The following is a 20,041-nucleotide window of genomic DNA, read 5'->3' as shown; positions in this document are numbered from 1 at the left end:
AATGAAATACTTCCCGTGAGGCTCAAACTGTCGTCCTTCAATTTACAATACTTAGGCACTGCCCCGGTGGTACCGACGCGTACATACTGAAACGTCTTTGGATCGTCAGTGAGTACTTCATATTAGAAATTTCGTGTTCGCCCTGATGTGCATTAAAGGGCAGATTCTTCAGTAAAAGTTAGTTCTGCGCTCAGTTTCAGTATATGGCCCTAGCAGCACCAGGAAAACGGGTTCAGATGTGCTCGCCTTCCACTCGGCGTTGAGCGTCTACAGCGAGATTGCCTTCGGCCTCTGGCGCCAGGAGGGAAGGTGACACATCACGGCGCAAGCAGCGCGTAGCAGAAGGCGGTGGTGGTGTGTCGGTCAGCATGGTTGCTTCCCAAGTAGCTGGTCCGGGTTCGAAACCCGGACACCGCACGGAAGTTGTCTTCTTTACTCCGGAGAGTGTTTCCAACGCTCGCGATCGTCGAATTTCCCAACTGTCGTGTTACGAACGGTTTTCCTTCGCCACTCGTCCCGCTCCGCATAGGCTAGTGCAGATTGCAATTCACAGCATCGTGTGTCCCCATGTGTCGACTTGTCTCGACTTTGCTCGGCTGACGCGAAAGCTGACGCTTGCAAATGGGCGTATATGTAGAGGACAGGCGCTAGAAACGACTGGGAGAGACCAACTCGACAAACGCACAACGGACCCTTTCATTTGACTGTGGCCGCAGGTTCGCGAATTTGCGTCCCGAGAGGCAAGAGAGGGGTCAGCGTGCTGGACCGTATCATTACCTCGCAGCAACACCGAAAACTAAGGGAAAAGGAAAATTAAAGAATCCAACAGCACGCAGACTTCCTAGTTAGCCACCGAGCCGTGTACTAAGCACGTAAGATCGCTCCTTAACTTCGGTGATCGGACGAGAACCCGTGTCGTCAGCGTGGCACACAAGTCGGCGAGAACGTTTCCAGACGTGTGGACATCTTAGTCCTTGTACAGATCACTTGGGATTTGCCTGGCAGTCTCTCGCGCTGCCTTTTTGGGAAGCAATATGGAATAGCCCTTGGTGGGATCTAACCCATAGCCTTCCCGTTGTTAGCATGACACACTAACTTAGTGAGCTTACTGCCCACGCAATACGGCCGCTTCAGAACTCCAGCACCTGAGCCACCGTTTCATCTATCTTTAGTAAGGAATTTCGATTCATTTAAACACGTATGCGTTGCTGTTGAGGTTTTCTCGCTGTCGCTTGGAACTCAGGGCCACAGCACAACAACAACAGAGACGTCCGTGAGAAGAGCTACACCTCGACGCAGGAAAAGTATGTTCCGCTAAATCTTTTCGACCGCTCGGGCTGTCACTGTCGTCTCTAGTTAAATCTGCATGGCGTGTTTCTGCATAATTTACATGTTCTGAAAGATCAAGGGAGTATGTTAGTTTCAGAATGTTTAAAATGCATTGTCAGATGTGTGGTTCGAACCCACGCTCCCTTACGGGAACCAGAGCTTACGTCTGGCGCCTTAGACCGCTCGGCCAATCTGACGTGCGAGGAAAGAGCTCCAGAGACTTCAATCTCTAGCAATATCTCAAAGAACCTCGCTGCGAAACCTGTTTCTTTTTTCGGTAGGATGGAATTATGTCAGTTTTAGAAAATTTAAGACGCAATGTCAGACGTGGCGCAGGAAATGCACCCTCCCTTTCGGGAACCATTGTGGCGCGTTGGACCGCATTCTTCCGTCGTTTCCAGTTTGAACTGTAACTAGCAAAACTGTATTTAGTAATAGGAGCATTTTCACAATGATGCAAAGAAAACTAGATATTAGCCAACGGCAAATAAGGCCGTTTCCTAGCAACAGCCACGCTGTTCATTACGCACTCGTGGGAAGCCAATGAAATACTTCCCGTGAGGCTCAAACTGTCGTCCTTCAATTTACAATACTTAGGCACTGCCCCGGTGGTACCGACGCGTACATACTGAAACGTCTTTAGATCGTCAGTGAGTACTTCATATTAGAAATTTCGTGTTCGCCCTGATGTGCATTAAAGGGCAGATTCTTCAGTAAAAGTTAGTTCTGCGCTCAGTTTCAGTATATGGCCCTAGCAGCACCAGGAAAACGGGTTCAGATGTGCTCGCCTTCCACTCGGCGTTGAGCGTCTACAGCGAGATTGCCTTCGGCCTCTGGCGCCAGGAGGGAAGGCGACACATCACGGCGCAAGCAGCGCGTAGCAGAAGGCGGTGGTGGTGTGTCGGTCAGCATGGTTGCTTCCCAAGTAGCTGGTCCGGGTTCGAAACCCGGACACCGCACGGAAGTTGTCTTCTTTACTCCGGAGAGTGTTTCCAACGCTCGCGATCGTCGAATTTCCCAACTGTCGTGTTACGAACGGTTTTCCTTCGCCACTCGTCCCGCTCCGCATAGGCTAGTGCAGATTGCAATTCACAGCATCGTGTGTCCCCATGTGTCGACTTGTCTCGACTTTGCTCGGCTGACGCGAAAGCTGACGCTTGCAAATGGGCGTATATGTAGAGGACAGGCGCTAGAAACGACTGGGAGAGACCAACTCGACAAACGCACAACGGACCCTTTCATTTGACTGTGGCCGCAGGTTCGCGAATTTGCGTCCCGAGAGGCAAGAGAGGGGTCAGCGTGCTGGACCGTATCATTACCTCGCAGCAACACCGAAAACTAAGGGAAAAGGAAAATTAAAGAATCCAACAGCACGCAGACTTCCTAGTTAGCCACCGAGCCGTGTACTAAGCACGTAAGATCGCTCCTTAACTTCGGTGATCGGACGAGAACCCGTGTCGTCAGCGTGGCACACAAGTCGGCGAGAACGTTTCCAGACGTGTGGACATCTTAGTCCTTGTACAGATCACTTGGGATTTGCCTGGCAGTCTCTCGCGCTGCCTTTTTGGGAAGCAATATGGAATAGCCCTTGGTGGGATCTAACCCATAGCCTTCCCGTTGTTAGCATGACACACTAACTTAGTGAGCTTACTGCCCACGCAATACGGCCGCTTCAGAACTCCAGCACCTGAGCCACCGTTTCATCTATCTTTAGTAAGGAATTTCGATTCATTTAAACACGTATGCGTTGCTGTTGAGGTTTTCTCGCTGTCGCTTGGAACTCAGGGCCACAGCACAACAACAACAGAGACGTCCGTGAGAAGAGCTACACCTCGACGCAGGAAAAGTATGTTCCGCTAAATCTTTTCGACCGCTCGGGCTGTCACTGTCGTCTCTAGTTAAATCTGCATGGCGTGTTTCTGCATAATTTACATGTTCTGAAAGATCAAGGGAGTATGTTAGTTTCAGAATGTTTAAAATGCATTGTCAGATGTGTGGTTCGAACCCACGCTCCCTTACGGGAACCAGAGCTTACGTCTGGCGCCTTAGACCGCTCGGCCAATCTGACGTGCGAGGAAAGAGCTCCAGAGACTTCAATCTCTAGCAATATCTCAAAGAACCTCGCTGCGAAACCTGTTTCTTTTTTCGGTAGGATGGAATTATGTCAGTTTTAGAAAATTTAAGACGCAATGTCAGACGTGGCGCAGGAAATGCACCCTCCCTTTCGGGAACCATTGTGGCGCGTTGGACCGCATTCTTCCGTCGTTTCCAGTTTGAACTGTAACTAGCAAAACTGTATTTAGTAATAGGAGCATTTTCACAATGATGCAAAGAAAACTAGATATTAGCCAACGGCAAATAAGGCCGTTTCCTAGCAACAGCCACGCTGTTCATTACGCACTCGTGGGAAGCCAATGAAATACTTCCCGTGAGGCTCAAACTGTCGTCCTTCAATTTACAATACTTAGGCACTGCCCCGGTGGTACCGACGCGTACATACTGAAACGTCTTTAGATCGTCAGTGAGTACTTCATATTAGAAATTTCGTGTTCGCCCTGATGTGCATTAAAGGGCAGATTCTTCAGTAAAAGTTAGTTCTGCGCTCAGTTTCAGTATATGGCCCTAGCAGCACCAGGAAAACGGGTTCAGATGTGCTCGCCTTCCACTCGGCGTTGAGCGTCTACAGCGAGATTGCCTTCGGCCTCTGGCGCCAGGAGGGAAGGCGACACATCACGGCGCAAGCAGCGCGTAGCAGAAGGCGGTGGTGGTGTGTCGGTCAGCATGGTTGCTTCCCAAGTAGCTGGTCCGGGTTCGAAACCCGGACACCGCACGGAAGTTGTCTTCTTTACTCCGGAGAGTGTTTCCAACGCTCGCGATCGTCGAATTTCCCAACTGTCGTGTTACGAACGGTTTTCCTTCGCCACTCGTCCCGCTCCGCATAGGCTAGTGCAGATTGCAATTCACAGCATCGTGTGTCCCCATGTGTCGACTTGTCTCGACTTTGCTCGGCTGACGCGAAAGCTGACGCTTGCAAATGGGCGTATATGTAGAGGACAGGCGCTAGAAACGACTGGGAGAGACCAACTCGACAAACGCACAACGGACCCTTTCATTTGACTGTGGCCGCAGGTTCGCGAATTTGCGTCCCGAGAGGCAAGAGAGGGGTCAGCGTGCTGGACCGTATCATTACCTCGCAGCAACACCGAAAACTAAGGGAAAAGGAAAATTAAAGAATCCAACAGCACGCAGACTTCCTAGTTAGCCACCGAGCCGTGTACTAAGCACGTAAGATCGCTCCTTAACTTCGGTGATCGGACGAGAACCCGTGTCGTCAGCGTGGCACACAAGTCGGCGAGAACGTTTCCAGACGTGTGGACATCTTAGTCCTTGTACAGATCACTTGGGATTTGCCTGGCAGTCTCTCGCGCTGCCTTTTTGGGAAGCAATATGGAATAGCCCTTGGTGGGATCTAACCCATAGCCTTCCCGTTGTTAGCATGACACACTAACTTAGTGAGCTTACTGCCCACGCAATACGGCCGCTTCAGAACTCCAGCACCTGAGCCACCGTTTCATCTATCTTTAGTAAGGAATTTCGATTCATTTAAACACGTATGCGTTGCTGTTGAGGTTTTCTCGCTGTCGCTTGGAACTCAGGGCCACAGCACAACAACAACAGAGACGTCCGTGAGAAGAGCTACACCTCGACGCAGGAAAAGTATGTTCCGCTAAATCTTTTCGACCGCTCGGGCTGTCACTGTCGTCTCTAGTTAAATCTGCATGGCGTGTTTCTGCATAATTTACATGTTCTGAAAGATCAAGGGAGTATGTTAGTTTCAGAATGTTTAAAATGCATTGTCAGATGTGTGGTTCGAACCCACGCTCCCTTACGGGAACCAGAGCTTACGTCTGGCGCCTTAGACCGCTCGGCCAATCTGACGTGCGAGGAAAGAGCTCCAGAGACTTCAATCTCTAGCAATATCTCAAAGAACCTCGCTGCGAAACCTGTTTCTTTTTTCGGTAGGATGGAATTATGTCAGTTTTAGAAAATTTAAGACGCAATGTCAGACGTGGCGCAGGAAATGCACCCTCCCTTTCGGGAACCATTGTGGCGCGTTGGACCGCATTCTTCCGTCGTTTCCAGTTTGAACTGTAACTAGCAAAACTGTATTTAGTAATAGGAGCATTTTCACAATGATGCAAAGAAAACTAGATATTAGCCAACGGCAAATAAGGCCGTTTCCTAGCAACAGCCACGCTGTTCATTACGCACTCGTGGGAAGCCAATGAAATACTTCCCGTGAGGCTCAAACTGTCGTCCTTCAATTTACAATACTTAGGCACTGCCCCGGTGGTACCGACGCGTACATACTGAAACGTCTTTAGATCGTCAGTGAGTACTTCATATTAGAAATTTCGTGTTCGCCCTGATGTGCATTAAAGGGCAGATTCTTCAGTAAAAGTTAGTTCTGCGCTCAGTTTCAGTATATGGCCCTAGCAGCACCAGGAAAACGGGTTCAGATGTGCTCGCCTTCCACTCGGCGTTGAGCGTCTACAGCGAGATTGCCTTCGGCCTCTGGCGCCAGGAGGGAAGGCGACACATCACGGCGCAAGCAGCGCGTAGCAGAAGGCGGTGGTGGTGTGTCGGTCAGCATGGTTGCTTCCCAAGTAGCTGGTCCGGGTTCGAAACCCGGACACCGCACGGAAGTTGTCTTCTTTACTCCGGAGAGTGTTTCCAACGCTCGCGATCGTCGAATTTCCCAACTGTCGTGTTACGAACGGTTTTCCTTCGCCACTCGTCCCGCTCCGCATAGGCTAGTGCAGATTGCAATTCACAGCATCGTGTGTCCCCATGTGTCGACTTGTCTCGACTTTGCTCGGCTGACGCGAAAGCTGACGCTTGCAAATGGGCGTATATGTAGAGGACAGGCGCTAGAAACGACTGGGAGAGACCAACTCGACAAACGCACAACGGACCCTTTCATTTGACTGTGGCCGCAGGTTCGCGAATTTGCGTCCCGAGAGGCAAGAGAGGGGTCAGCGTGCTGGACCGTATCATTACCTCGCAGCAACACCGAAAACTAAGGGAAAAGGAAAATTAAAGAATCCAACAGCACGCAGACTTCCTAGTTAGCCACCGAGCCGTGTACTAAGCACGTAAGATCGCTCCTTAACTTCGGTGATCGGACGAGAACCCGTGTCGTCAGCGTGGCACACAAGTCGGCGAGAACGTTTCCAGACGTGTGGACATCTTAGTCCTTGTACAGATCACTTGGGATTTGCCTGGCAGTCTCTCGCGCTGCCTTTTTGGGAAGCAATATGGAATAGCCCTTGGTGGGATCTAACCCATAGCCTTCCCGTTGTTAGCATGACACACTAACTTAGTGAGCTTACTGCCCACGCAATACGGCCGCTTCAGAACTCCAGCACCTGAGCCACCGTTTCATCTATCTTTAGTAAGGAATTTCGATTCATTTAAACACGTATGCGTTGCTGTTGAGGTTTTCTCGCTGTCGCTTGGAACTCAGGGCCACAGCACAACAACAACAGAGACGTCCGTGAGAAGAGCTACACCTCGACGCAGGAAAAGTATGTTCCGCTAAATCTTTTCGACCGCTCGGGCTGTCACTGTCGTCTCTAGTTAAATCTGCATGGCGTGTTTCTGCATAATTTACATGTTCTGAAAGATCAAGGGAGTATGTTAGTTTCAGAATGTTTAAAATGCATTGTCAGATGTGTGGTTCGAACCCACGCTCCCTTACGGGAACCAGAGCTTACGTCTGGCGCCTTAGACCGCTCGGCCAATCTGACGTGCGAGGAAAGAGCTCCAGAGACTTCAATCTCTAGCAATATCTCAAAGAACCTCGCTGCGAAACCTGTTTCTTTTTTCGGTAGGATGGAATTATGTCAGTTTTAGAAAATTTAAGACGCAATGTCAGACGTGGCGCAGGAAATGCACCCTCCCTTTCGGGAACCATTGTGGCGCGTTGGACCGCATTCTTCCGTCGTTTCCAGTTTGAACTGTAACTAGCAAAACTGTATTTAGTAATAGGAGCATTTTCACAATGATGCAAAGAAAACTAGATATTAGCCAACGGCAAATAAGGCCGTTTCCTAGCAACAGCCACGCTGTTCATTACGCACTCGTGGGAAGCCAATGAAATACTTCCCGTGAGGCTCAAACTGTCGTCCTTCAATTTACAATACTTAGGCACTGCCCCGGTGGTACCGACGCGTACATACTGAAACGTCTTTAGATCGTCAGTGAGTACTTCATATTAGAAATTTCGTGTTCGCCCTGATGTGCATTAAAGGGCAGATTCTTCAGTAAAAGTTAGTTCTGCGCTCAGTTTCAGTATATGGCCCTAGCAGCACCAGGAAAACGGGTTCAGATGTGCTCGCCTTCCACTCGGCGTTGAGCGTCTACAGCGAGATTGCCTTCGGCCTCTGGCGCCAGGAGGGAAGGCGACACATCACGGCGCAAGCAGCGCGTAGCAGAAGGCGGTGGTGGTGTGTCGGTCAGCATGGTTGCTTCCCAAGTAGCTGGTCCGGGTTCGAAACCCGGACACCGCACGGAAGTTGTCTTCTTTACTCCGGAGAGTGTTTCCAACGCTCGCGATCGTCGAATTTCCCAACTGTCGTGTTACGAACGGTTTTCCTTCGCCACTCGTCCCGCTCCGCATAGGCTAGTGCAGATTGCAATTCACAGCATCGTGTGTCCCCATGTGTCGACTTGTCTCGACTTTGCTCGGCTGACGCGAAAGCTGACGCTTGCAAATGGGCGTATATGTAGAGGACAGGCGCTAGAAACGACTGGGAGAGACCAACTCGACAAACGCACAACGGACCCTTTCATTTGACTGTGGCCGCAGGTTCGCGAATTTGCGTCCCGAGAGGCAAGAGAGGGGTCAGCGTGCTGGACCGTATCATTACCTCGCAGCAACACCGAAAACTAAGGGAAAAGGAAAATTAAAGAATCCAACAGCACGCAGACTTCCTAGTTAGCCACCGAGCCGTGTACTAAGCACGTAAGATCGCTCCTTAACTTCGGTGATCGGACGAGAACCCGTGTCGTCAGCGTGGCACACAAGTCGGCGAGAACGTTTCCAGACGTGTGGACATCTTAGTCCTTGTACAGATCACTTGGGATTTGCCTGGCAGTCTCTCGCGCTGCCTTTTTGGGAAGCAATATGGAATAGCCCTTGGTGGGATCTAACCCATAGCCTTCCCGTTGTTAGCATGACACACTAACTTAGTGAGCTTACTGCCCACGCAATACGGCCGCTTCAGAACTCCAGCACCTGAGCCACCGTTTCATCTATCTTTAGTAAGGAATTTCGATTCATTTAAACACGTATGCGTTGCTGTTGAGGTTTTCTCGCTGTCGCTTGGAACTCAGGGCCACAGCACAACAACAACAGAGACGTCCGTGAGAAGAGCTACACCTCGACGCAGGAAAAGTATGTTCCGCTAAATCTTTTCGACCGCTCGGGCTGTCACTGTCGTCTCTAGTTAAATCTGCATGGCGTGTTTCTGCATAATTTACATGTTCTGAAAGATCAAGGGAGTATGTTAGTTTCAGAATGTTTAAAATGCATTGTCAGATGTGTGGTTCGAACCCACGCTCCCTTACGGGAACCAGAGCTTACGTCTGGCGCCTTAGACCGCTCGGCCAATCTGACGTGCGAGGAAAGAGCTCCAGAGACTTCAATCTCTAGCAATATCTCAAAGAACCTCGCTGCGAAACCTGTTTCTTTTTTCGGTAGGATGGAATTATGTCAGTTTTAGAAAATTTAAGACGCAATGTCAGACGTGGCGCAGGAAATGCACCCTCCCTTTCGGGAACCATTGTGGCGCGTTGGACCGCATTCTTCCGTCGTTTCCAGTTTGAACTGTAACTAGCAAAACTGTATTTAGTAATAGGAGCATTTTCACAATGATGCAAAGAAAACTAGATATTAGCCAACGGCAAATAAGGCCGTTTCCTAGCAACAGCCACGCTGTTCATTACGCACTCGTGGGAAGCCAATGAAATACTTCCCGTGAGGCTCAAACTGTCGTCCTTCAATTTACAATACTTAGGCACTGCCCCGGTGGTACCGACGCGTACATACTGAAACGTCTTTAGATCGTCAGTGAGTACTTCATATTAGAAATTTCGTGTTCGCCCTGATGTGCATTAAAGGGCAGATTCTTCAGTAAAAGTTAGTTCTGCGCTCAGTTTCAGTATATGGCCCTAGCAGCACCAGGAAAACGGGTTCAGATGTGCTCGCCTTCCACTCGGCGTTGAGCGTCTACAGCGAGATTGCCTTCGGCCTCTGGCGCCAGGAGGGAAGGCGACACATCACGGCGCAAGCAGCGCGTAGCAGAAGGCGGTGGTGGTGTGTCGGTCAGCATGGTTGCTTCCCAAGTAGCTGGTCCGGGTTCGAAACCCGGACACCGCACGGAAGTTGTCTTCTTTACTCCGGAGAGTGTTTCCAACGCTCGCGATCGTCGAATTTCCCAACTGTCGTGTTACGAACGGTTTTCCTTCGCCACTCGTCCCGCTCCGCATAGGCTAGTGCAGATTGCAATTCACAGCATCGTGTGTCCCCATGTGTCGACTTGTCTCGACTTTGCTCGGCTGACGCGAAAGCTGACGCTTGCAAATGGGCGTATATGTAGAGGACAGGCGCTAGAAACGACTGGGAGAGACCAACTCGACAAACGCACAACGGACCCTTTCATTTGACTGTGGCCGCAGGTTCGCGAATTTGCGTCCCGAGAGGCAAGAGAGGGGTCAGCGTGCTGGACCGTATCATTACCTCGCAGCAACACCGAAAACTAAGGGAAAAGGAAAATTAAAGAATCCAACAGCACGCAGACTTCCTAGTTAGCCACCGAGCCGTGTACTAAGCACGTAAGATCGCTCCTTAACTTCGGTGATCGGACGAGAACCCGTGTCGTCAGCGTGGCACACAAGTCGGCGAGAACGTTTCCAGACGTGTGGACATCTTAGTCCTTGTACAGATCACTTGGGATTTGCCTGGCAGTCTCTCGCGCTGCCTTTTTGGGAAGCAATATGGAATAGCCCTTGGTGGGATCTAACCCATAGCCTTCCCGTTGTTAGCATGACACACTAACTTAGTGAGCTTACTGCCCACGCAATACGGCCGCTTCAGAACTCCAGCACCTGAGCCACCGTTTCATCTATCTTTAGTAAGGAATTTCGATTCATTTAAACACGTATGCGTTGCTGTTGAGGTTTTCTCGCTGTCGCTTGGAACTCAGGGCCACAGCACAACAACAACAGAGACGTCCGTGAGAAGAGCTACACCTCGACGCAGGAAAAGTATGTTCCGCTAAATCTTTTCGACCGCTCGGGCTGTCACTGTCGTCTCTAGTTAAATCTGCATGGCGTGTTTCTGCATAATTTACATGTTCTGAAAGATCAAGGGAGTATGTTAGTTTCAGAATGTTTAAAATGCATTGTCAGATGTGTGGTTCGAACCCACGCTCCCTTACGGGAACCAGAGCTTACGTCTGGCGCCTTAGACCGCTCGGCCAATCTGACGTGCGAGGAAAGAGCTCCAGAGACTTCAATCTCTAGCAATATCTCAAAGAACCTCGCTGCGAAACCTGTTTCTTTTTTCGGTAGGATGGAATTATGTCAGTTTTAGAAAATTTAAGACGCAATGTCAGACGTGGCGCAGGAAATGCACCCTCCCTTTCGGGAACCATTGTGGCGCGTTGGACCGCATTCTTCCGTCGTTTCCAGTTTGAACTGTAACTAGCAAAACTGTATTTAGTAATAGGAGCATTTTCACAATGATGCAAAGAAAACTAGATATTAGCCAACGGCAAATAAGGCCGTTTCCTAGCAACAGCCACGCTGTTCATTACGCACTCGTGGGAAGCCAATGAAATACTTCCCGTGAGGCTCAAACTGTCGTCCTTCAATTTACAATACTTAGGCACTGCCCCGGTGGTACCGACGCGTACATACTGAAACGTCTTTAGATCGTCAGTGAGTACTTCATATTAGAAATTTCGTGTTCGCCCTGATGTGCATTAAAGGGCAGATTCTTCAGTAAAAGTTAGTTCTGCGCTCAGTTTCAGTATATGGCCCTAGCAGCACCAGGAAAACGGGTTCAGATGTGCTCGCCTTCCACTCGGCGTTGAGCGTCTACAGCGAGATTGCCTTCGGCCTCTGGCGCCAGGAGGGAAGGCGACACATCACGGCGCAAGCAGCGCGTAGCAGAAGGCGGTGGTGGTGTGTCGGTCAGCATGGTTGCTTCCCAAGTAGCTGGTCCGGGTTCGAAACCCGGACACCGCACGGAAGTTGTCTTCTTTACTCCGGAGAGTGTTTCCAACGCTCGCGATCGTCGAATTTCCCAACTGTCGTGTTACGAACGGTTTTCCTTCGCCACTCGTCCCGCTCCGCATAGGCTAGTGCAGATTGCAATTCACAGCATCGTGTGTCCCCATGTGTCGACTTGTCTCGACTTTGCTCGGCTGACGCGAAAGCTGACGCTTGCAAATGGGCGTATATGTAGAGGACAGGCGCTAGAAACGACTGGGAGAGACCAACTCGACAAACGCACAACGGACCCTTTCATTTGACTGTGGCCGCAGGTTCGCGAATTTGCGTCCCGAGAGGCAAGAGAGGGGTCAGCGTGCTGGACCGTATCATTACCTCGCAGCAACACCGAAAACTAAGGGAAAAGGAAAATTAAAGAATCCAACAGCACGCAGACTTCCTAGTTAGCCACCGAGCCGTGTACTAAGCACGTAAGATCGCTCCTTAACTTCGGTGATCGGACGAGAACCCGTGTCGTCAGCGTGGCACACAAGTCGGCGAGAACGTTTCCAGACGTGTGGACATCTTAGTCCTTGTACAGATCACTTGGGATTTGCCTGGCAGTCTCTCGCGCTGCCTTTTTGGGAAGCAATATGGAATAGCCCTTGGTGGGATCTAACCCATAGCCTTCCCGTTGTTAGCATGACACACTAACTTAGTGAGCTTACTGCCCACGCAATACGGCCGCTTCAGAACTCCAGCACCTGAGCCACCGTTTCATCTATCTTTAGTAAGGAATTTCGATTCATTTAAACACGTATGCGTTGCTGTTGAGGTTTTCTCGCTGTCGCTTGGAACTCAGGGCCACAGCACAACAACAACAGAGACGTCCGTGAGAAGAGCTACACCTCGACGCAGGAAAAGTATGTTCCGCTAAATCTTTTCGACCGCTCGGGCTGTCACTGTCGTCTCTAGTTAAATCTGCATGGCGTGTTTCTGCATAATTTACATGTTCTGAAAGATCAAATGAGTATGTTAGTTTCAGAATGTTTAAAATGCATTGTCAGATGTGTGGTTCGAACCCACGCTCCCTTACGGGAACCAGAGCTTACGTCTGGCGCCTTAGACCGCTCGGCCAATCTGACGTGCGAGGAAAGAGCTCCAGAGACTTCAATCTCTAGCAATATCTCAAAGAACCTCGCTGCGAAACCTGTTTCTTTTTTCGGTAGGATGGAATTATGTCAGTTTTAGAAAATTTAAGACGCAATGTCAGACGTGGCGCAGGAAATGCACCCTCCCTTTCGGGAACCATTGTGGCGCGTTGGACCGCATTCTTCCGTCGTTTCCAGTTTGAACTGTAACTAGCAAAACTGTATTTAGTAATAGGAGCATTTTCACAATGATGCAAAGAAAACTAGATATTAGCCAACGGCAAATAAGGCCGTTTCCTAGCAACAGCCACGCTGTTCATTACGCACTCGTGGGAAGCCAATGAAATACTTCCCGTGAGGCTCAAACTGTCGTCCTTCAATTTACAATACTTAGGCACTGCCCCGGTGGTACCGACGCGTACATACTGAAACGTCTTTGGATCGTCAGTGAGTACTTCATATTAGAAATTTCGTGTTCGCCCTGATGTGCATTAAAGGGCAGATTCTTCAGTAAAAGTTAGTTCTGCGCTCAGTTTCAGTATATGGCCCTAGCAGCACCAGGAAAACGGGTTCAGATGTGCTCGCCTTCCACTCGGCGTTGAGCGTCTACAGCGAGATTGCCTTCGGCCTCTGGCGCCAGGAGGGAAGGCGACACATCACGGCGCAAGCAGCGCGTAGCAGAAGGCGGTGGTGGTGTGTCGGTCAGCATGGTTGCTTCCCAAGTAGCTGGTCCGGGTTCGAAACCCGGACACCGCACGGAAGTTGTCTTCTTTACTCCGGAGAGTGTTTCCAACGCTCGCGATCGTCGAATTTCCCAACTGTCGTGTTACGAACGGTTTTCCTTCGCCACTCGTCCCGCTCCGCATAGGCTAGTGCAGATTGCAATTCACAGCATCGTGTGTCCCCATGTGTCGACTTGTCTCGACTTTGCTCGGCTGACGCGAAAGCTGACGCTTGCAAATGGGCGTATATGTAGAGGACAGGCGCTAGAAACGACTGGGAGAGACCAACTCGACAAACGCACAACGGACCCTTTCATTTGACTGTGGCCGCAGGTTCGCGAATTTGCGTCCCGAGAGGCAAGAGAGGGGTCAGCGTGCTGGACCGTATCATTACCTCGCAGCAACACCGAAAACTAAGGGAAAAGGAAAATTAAAGAATCCAACAGCACGCAGACTTCCTAGTTAGCCACCGAGCCGTGTACTAAGCACGTAAGATCGCTCCTTAACTTCGGTGATCGGACGAGAACCCGTGTCGTCAGCGTGGCACACAAGTCGGCGAGAACGTTTCCAGACGTGTGGACATCTTAGTCCTTGTACAGATCACTTGGGATTTGCCTGGCAGTCTCTCGCGCTGCCTTTTTGGGAAGCAATATGGAATAGCCCTTGGTGGGATCTAACCCATAGCCTTCCCGTTGTTAGCATGACACACTAACTTAGTGAGCTTACTGCCCACGCAATACGGCCGCTTCAGAACTCCAGCACCTGAGCCACCGTTTCATCTATCTTTAGTAAGGAATTTCGATTCATTTAAACACGTATGCGTTGCTGTTGAGGTTTTCTCGCTGTCGCTTGGAACTCAGGGCCACAGCACAACAACAACAGAGACGTCCGTGAGAAGAGCTACACCTCGACGCAGGAAAAGTATGTTCCGCTAAATCTTTTCGACCGCTCGGGCTGTCACTGTCGTCTCTAGTTAAATCTGCATGGCGTGTTTCTGCATAATTTACATGTTCTGAAAGATCAAGGGAGTATGTTAGTTTCAGAATGTTTAAAATGCATTGTCAGATGTGTGGTTCGAACCCACGCTCCCTTACGGGAACCAGAGCTTACGTCTGGCGCCTTAGACCGCTCGGCCAATCTGACGTGCGAGGAAAGAGCTCCAGAGACTTCAATCTCTAGCAATATCTCAAAGAACCTCGCTGCGAAACCTGTTTCTTTTTTCGGTAGGATGGAATTATGTCAGTTTTAGAAAATTTAAGACGCAATGTCAGACGTGGCGCAGGAAATGCACCCTCCCTTTCGGGAACCATTGTGGCGCGTTGGACCGCATTCTTCCGTCGTTTCCAGTTTCAACTGTAACTAGCAAAACTGTATTTAGTAATAGGAGCATTTTCACAATGATGCAAAGAAAACTAGATATTAGCCAACGGCAAATAAGGCCGTTTCCTAGCAACAGCCACGCTGTTCATTACGCACTCGTGGGAAGCCAATGAAATACTTCCCGTGAGGCTCAAACTGTCGTCCTTCAATTTACAATACTTAGGCACTGCCCCGGTGGTACCGACGCGTACATACTGAAACGTCTTTGGATCGTCAGTGAGTACTTCATATTAGAAATTTCGTGTTCGCCCTGATGTGCATTAAAGGGCAGATTCTTCAGTAAAAGTTAGTTCTGCGCTCAGTTTCAGTATATGGCCCTAGCAGCACCAGGAAAACGGGTTCAGATGTGCTCGCCTTCCACTCGGCGTTGAGCGTCTACAGCGAGATTGCCTTCGGCCTCTGGCGCCAGGAGGGAAGGCGACACATCACGGCGCAAGCAGCGCGTAGCAGAAGGCGGTGGTGGTGTGTCGGTCAGCATGGTTGCTTCCCAAGTAGCTGGTCCGGGTTCGAAACCCGGACACCGCACGGAAGTTGTCTTCTTTACTCCGGAGAGTGTTTCCAACGCTCGCGATCGTCGAATTTCCCAACTGTCGTGTTACGAACGGTTTTCCTTCGCCACTCGTCCCGCTCCGCATAGGCTAGTGCAGATTGCAATTCACAGCATCGTGTGTCCCCATGTGTCGACTTGTCTCGACTTTGCTCGGCTGACGCGAAAGCTGACGCCTGCAAATGGGCGTATATGTAGAGGACAGGCGCTAGAAACGACTGGGAGAGACCAACTCGACAAACGCACCGCACAACGGACCCTTTCATTTGACTGTGGCCGCAGGTTCGCGAATTTGCGTCCCGAGAGGCAAGAGAGGGGTCAGCGTGCTGGACCGTATCATTACCTCGCAGCAACACCGAAAACTAAGGGAAAAGGAAAATTAAAGAATCCAACAGCACGCAGACTTCCTAGTTAGCCACCGAGCCGTGTACTAAGCACGTAAGATCGCTCCTTAACTTCGGTGATCGGACGAGAACCCGTGTCGTCAGCGTGGCACACAAGTCGGCGAGAACGTTTCCAGACGTGTGGACATCTTAGTCCTTGTACAGATCACTTGGGATTTGCCTGGCAGTCTCTCGCGCTGCCTTTTTGGGAAGCAATATGGAATAGCCCTTGGTGGGATCTAACCCATAGCCTTCCCGTTGTTAGCATGACACACTAACTTAGTGAGCTTACTGCCCACGCAATACGGCCGCTTCAGAACTCCAGCACCTGAGCCACCGTTTCATCTATCTTTAGTAAGGAATTTCGATTCATTTAAACACGTATGCGTTGCTGTTGAGGTTTTCTCGCTGTCGCTTGGAACTCAGGGCCACAGCACAACAACAACAGAGACGTCCGTGAGAAGAGCTACACCTCGACGCAGGAAAAGTATGTTCCGCTAAATCTTTTCGACCGCTCGGGCTGTCACTGTCGTCTCTAGTTAAATCTGCATGGCGTGTTTCTGCATAATTTACATGTTCTGAAAGATCAAGGGAGTATGTTAGTTTCAGAATGTTTAAAATGCATTGTCAGATGTGTGGTTCGAACCCACGCTCCCTTACGGGAACCAGAGCTTACGTCTGGCGCCTTAGACCGCTCGGCCAATCTGACGTGCGAGGAAAGAGCTCCAGAGACTTCAATCTCTAGCAATATCTCAAAGAACCTCGCTGCGAAACCTGTTTCTTTTTTCGGTAGGATGGAATTATGTCAGTTTTAGAAAATTTAAGACGCAATGTCAGACGTGGCGCAGGAAATGCACCCTCCCTTTCGGGAACCATTGTGGCGCGTTGGACCGCATTCTTCCGTCGTTTCCAGTTTGAACTGTAACTAGCAAAACTGTATTTAGTAATAGGAGCATTTTCACAATGATGCAAAGAAAACTAGATATTAGCCAACGGCAAATAAGGCCGTTTCCTAGCAACAGCCACGCTGTTCATTACGCACTCGTGGGAAGCCAATGAAATACTTCCCGTGAGGCTCAAACTGTCGTCCTTCAATTTACAATACTTAGGCACTGCCCCGGTGGTACCGACGCGTACATACTGAAACGTCTTTAGATCGTCAGTGAGTACTTCATATTAGAAATTTCGTGTTCGCCCTGATGTGCATTAAAGGGCAGATTCTTCAGTAAAAGTTAGTTCTGCGCTCAGTTTCAGTATATGGCCCTAGCAGCACCAGGAAAACGGGTTCAGATGTGCTCGCCTTCCACTCGGCGTTGAGCGTCTACAGCGAGATTGCCTTCGGCCTCTGGCGCCAGGAGGGAAGGCGACACATCACGGCGCAAGCAGCGCGTAGCAGAAGGCGGTGGTGGTGTGTCGGTCAGCATGGTTGCTTCCCAAGTAGCTGGTCCGGGTTCGAAACCCGGACGCCGCACGGAAGTTGTCTTCTTTACTCCGGAGAGTGTTTCCAACGCTCGCGATCGTCGAATTTCCCAACTGTCGTGTTACGAACGGTTTTCCTTCGCCACTCGTCCCGCTCCGCATAGGCTAGTGCAGATTGCAATTCACAGCATCGTGTGTCCCCATGTGTCGACTTGTCTCGACTTTGCTCGGCTGACGCGAAAGCTGACGCTTGCAAATGGGCGTATATGTAGAGGACAGGCGCTAGAAACGACTGGGAGAGACCAACTCGACAAACGCACAACGGACCCTTTCATTTGACTGTGGCCGCAGGTTCGCGAATTTGCGTCCCGAGAGGCAAGAGAGGGGTCAGCGTGCTGGACCGTATCATTACCTCGCAGCAACACCGAAAACTAAGGGAAAAGGAAAATTAAAGAATCCAACAGCACGCAGACTTCCTAGTTAGCCACCGAGCCGTGTACTAAGCACGTAAGATCGCTCCTTAACTTCGGTGATCGGACGAGAACCCGTGTCGTCAGCGTGGCACACAAGTCGGCGAGAACGTTTCCAGACGTGTGGACATCTTAGTCCTTGTACAGATCACTTGGGATTTGCCTGGCAGTCTCTCGCGCTGCCTTTTTGGGAAGCAATATGGAATAGCCCTTGGTGGGATCTAACCCATAGCCTTCCCGTTGTTAGCATGACACACTAACTTAGTGAGCTTACTGCCCACGCAATACGGCCGCTTCAGAACTCCAGCACCTGAGCCACCGTTTCATCTATCTTTAGTAAGGAATTTCGATTCATTTAAACACGTATGCGTTGCTGTTGAGGTTTTCTCGCTGTCGCTTGGAACTCAGGGCCACAGCACAACAACAACAGAGACGTCCGTGAGAAGAGCTACACCTCGACGCAGGAAAAGTATGTTCCGCTAAATCTTTTCGACCGCTCGGGCTGTCACTGTCGTCTCTAGTTAAATCTGCATGGCGTGTTTCTGCATAATTTACATGTTCTGAAAGATCAAATGAGTATGTTAGTTTCAGAATGTTTAAAATGCATTGTCAGATGTGTGGTTCGAACCCACGCTCCCTTACGGGAACCAGAGCTTACGTCTGGCGCCTTAGACCGCTCGGCCAATCTGACGTGCGAGGAAAGAGCTCCAGAGACTTCAATCTCTAGCAATATCTCAAAGAACCTCGCTGCGAAACCTGTTTCTTTTTTCGGTAGGATGGAATTATGTCAGTTTTAGAAAATTTAAGACGCAATGTCAGACGTGGCGCAGGAAATGCACCCTCCCTTTCGGGAACCATTGTGGCGCGTTGGACCGCATTCTTCCGTCGTTTCCAGTTTGAACTGTAACTAGCAAAACTGTATTTAGTAATAGGAGCATTTTCACAATGATGCAAAGAAAACTAGATATTAGCCAACGGCAAATAAGGCCGTTTCCTAGCAACAGCCACGCTGTTCATTACGCACTCGTGGGAAGCCAATGAAATACTTCCCGTGAGGCTCAAACTGTCGTCCTTCAATTTACAATACTTAGGCACTGCCCCGGTGGTACCGACGCGTACATACTGAAACGTCTTTGGATCGTCAGTGAGTACTTCATATTAGAAATTTCGTGTTCGCCCTGATGTGCATTAAAGGGCAGATTCTTCAGTAAAAGTTAGTTCTGCGCTCAGTTTCAGTATATGGCCCTAGCAGCACCAGGAAAACGGGTTCAGATGTGCTCGCCTTCCACTCGGCGTTGAGCGTCTACAGCGAGATTGCCTTCGGCCTCTGGCGCCAGGAGGGAAGGCGACACATCACGGCGCAAGCAGCGCGTAGCAGAAGGCGGTGGTGGTGTGTCGGTCAGCATGGTTGCTTCCCAAGTAGCTGGTCCGGGTTCGAAACCCGGACACCGCACGGAAGTTGTCTTCTTTACTCCGGAGAGTGTTTCCAACGCTCGCGATCGTCGAATTTCCCAACTGTCGTGTTACGAACGGTTTTCCTTCGCCACTCGTCCCGCTCCGCATAGGCTAGTGCAGATTGCAATTCACAGCATCGTGTGTCCCCATGTGTCGACTTGTCTCGACTTTGCTCGGCTGACGCGAAAGCTGACGCTTGCAAATGGGCGTATATGTAGAGGACAGGCGCTAGAAACGACTGGGAGAGACCAACTCGACAAACGCACAACGGACCCTTTCATTTGACTGTGGCCGCAGGTTCGCGAATTTGCGTCCCGAGAGGCAAGAGAGGGGTCAGCGTGCTGGACCGTATCATTACCTCGCAGCAACACCGAAAACTAAGGGAAAAGGAAAATTAAAGAATCCAACAGCACGCAGACTTCCTAGTTAGCCACCGAGCCGTGTACTAAGCACGTAAGATCGCTCCTTAACTTCGGTGATCGGACGAGAACCCGTGTCGTCAGCGTGGCACACAAGTCGGCGAGAACGTTTCCAGACGTGTGGACATCTTAGTCCTTGTACAGATCACTTGGGATTTGCCTGGCAGTCTCTCGCGCTGCCTTTTTGGGAAGCAATATGGAATAGCCCTTGGTGGGATCTAACCCATAGCCTTCCCGTTGTTAGCATGACACACTAACTTAGTGAGCTTACTGCCCACGCAATACGGCCGCTTCAGAACTCCAGCACCTGAGCCACCGTTTCATCTATCTTTAGTAAGGAATTTCGATTCATTTAAACACGTATGCGTTGCTGTTGAGGTTTTCTCGCTGTCGCTTGGAACTCAGGGCCACAGCACAACAACAACAGAGACGTCCGTGAGAAGAGCTACACCTCGACGCAGGAAAAGTATGTTCCGCTAAATCTTTTC

General features: G+C 50.2%; 10 non-coding genes across 10 annotated transcripts; all 10 read right to left on the bottom strand.

Annotated features, from left to right (window-relative positions):
• Positions 1-1,442: 1,442 nt before the first annotated feature.
• Positions 1,443-1,526, bottom strand: Trnal-uaa. The gene has a single exon. It is a non-coding gene; the product is annotated as a tRNA-Leu (tRNA).
• A 1,787-nt stretch (positions 1,527-3,313) lies between these two features.
• Positions 3,314-3,397, bottom strand: Trnal-uaa. Its single transcript has one exon. It is a non-coding gene; the product is annotated as a tRNA-Leu (tRNA).
• Positions 3,398-5,184: 1,787 nt separating this feature from the next.
• On the bottom strand, positions 5,185-5,268 carry Trnal-uaa. Its single transcript has one exon. It is a non-coding gene; the product is annotated as a tRNA-Leu (tRNA).
• A 1,787-nt stretch (positions 5,269-7,055) lies between these two features.
• Trnal-uaa lies at positions 7,056-7,139 on the bottom strand. Its single transcript has one exon. It is a non-coding gene; the product is annotated as a tRNA-Leu (tRNA).
• A 1,787-nt stretch (positions 7,140-8,926) lies between these two features.
• Trnal-uaa lies at positions 8,927-9,010 on the bottom strand. Its single transcript has one exon. It is a non-coding gene; the product is annotated as a tRNA-Leu (tRNA).
• Positions 9,011-10,797: 1,787 nt separating this feature from the next.
• On the bottom strand, positions 10,798-10,881 carry Trnal-uaa. Its single transcript has one exon. It is a non-coding gene; the product is annotated as a tRNA-Leu (tRNA).
• Positions 10,882-12,668: 1,787 nt separating this feature from the next.
• Trnal-uaa lies at positions 12,669-12,752 on the bottom strand. The gene has a single exon. It is a non-coding gene; the product is annotated as a tRNA-Leu (tRNA).
• A 1,787-nt stretch (positions 12,753-14,539) lies between these two features.
• Trnal-uaa lies at positions 14,540-14,623 on the bottom strand. The gene has a single exon. It is a non-coding gene; the product is annotated as a tRNA-Leu (tRNA).
• Positions 14,624-16,415: 1,792 nt separating this feature from the next.
• On the bottom strand, positions 16,416-16,499 carry Trnal-uaa. Its single transcript has one exon. It is a non-coding gene; the product is annotated as a tRNA-Leu (tRNA).
• Positions 16,500-18,286: 1,787 nt separating this feature from the next.
• On the bottom strand, positions 18,287-18,370 carry Trnal-uaa. The gene has a single exon. It is a non-coding gene; the product is annotated as a tRNA-Leu (tRNA).
• Between the last annotated feature and the right edge of the window lie 1,671 nt (positions 18,371-20,041).

This window comes from Schistocerca americana, chromosome 7, assembly GCF_021461395.2.
Source record: "Schistocerca americana isolate TAMUIC-IGC-003095 chromosome 7, iqSchAmer2.1, whole genome shotgun sequence".
In the NCBI taxonomy this organism is placed as follows: domain Eukaryota; kingdom Metazoa; phylum Arthropoda; class Insecta; order Orthoptera; family Acrididae; genus Schistocerca; species Schistocerca americana.
This window is presented reverse-complemented; position numbering and strand designations above follow the sequence as displayed.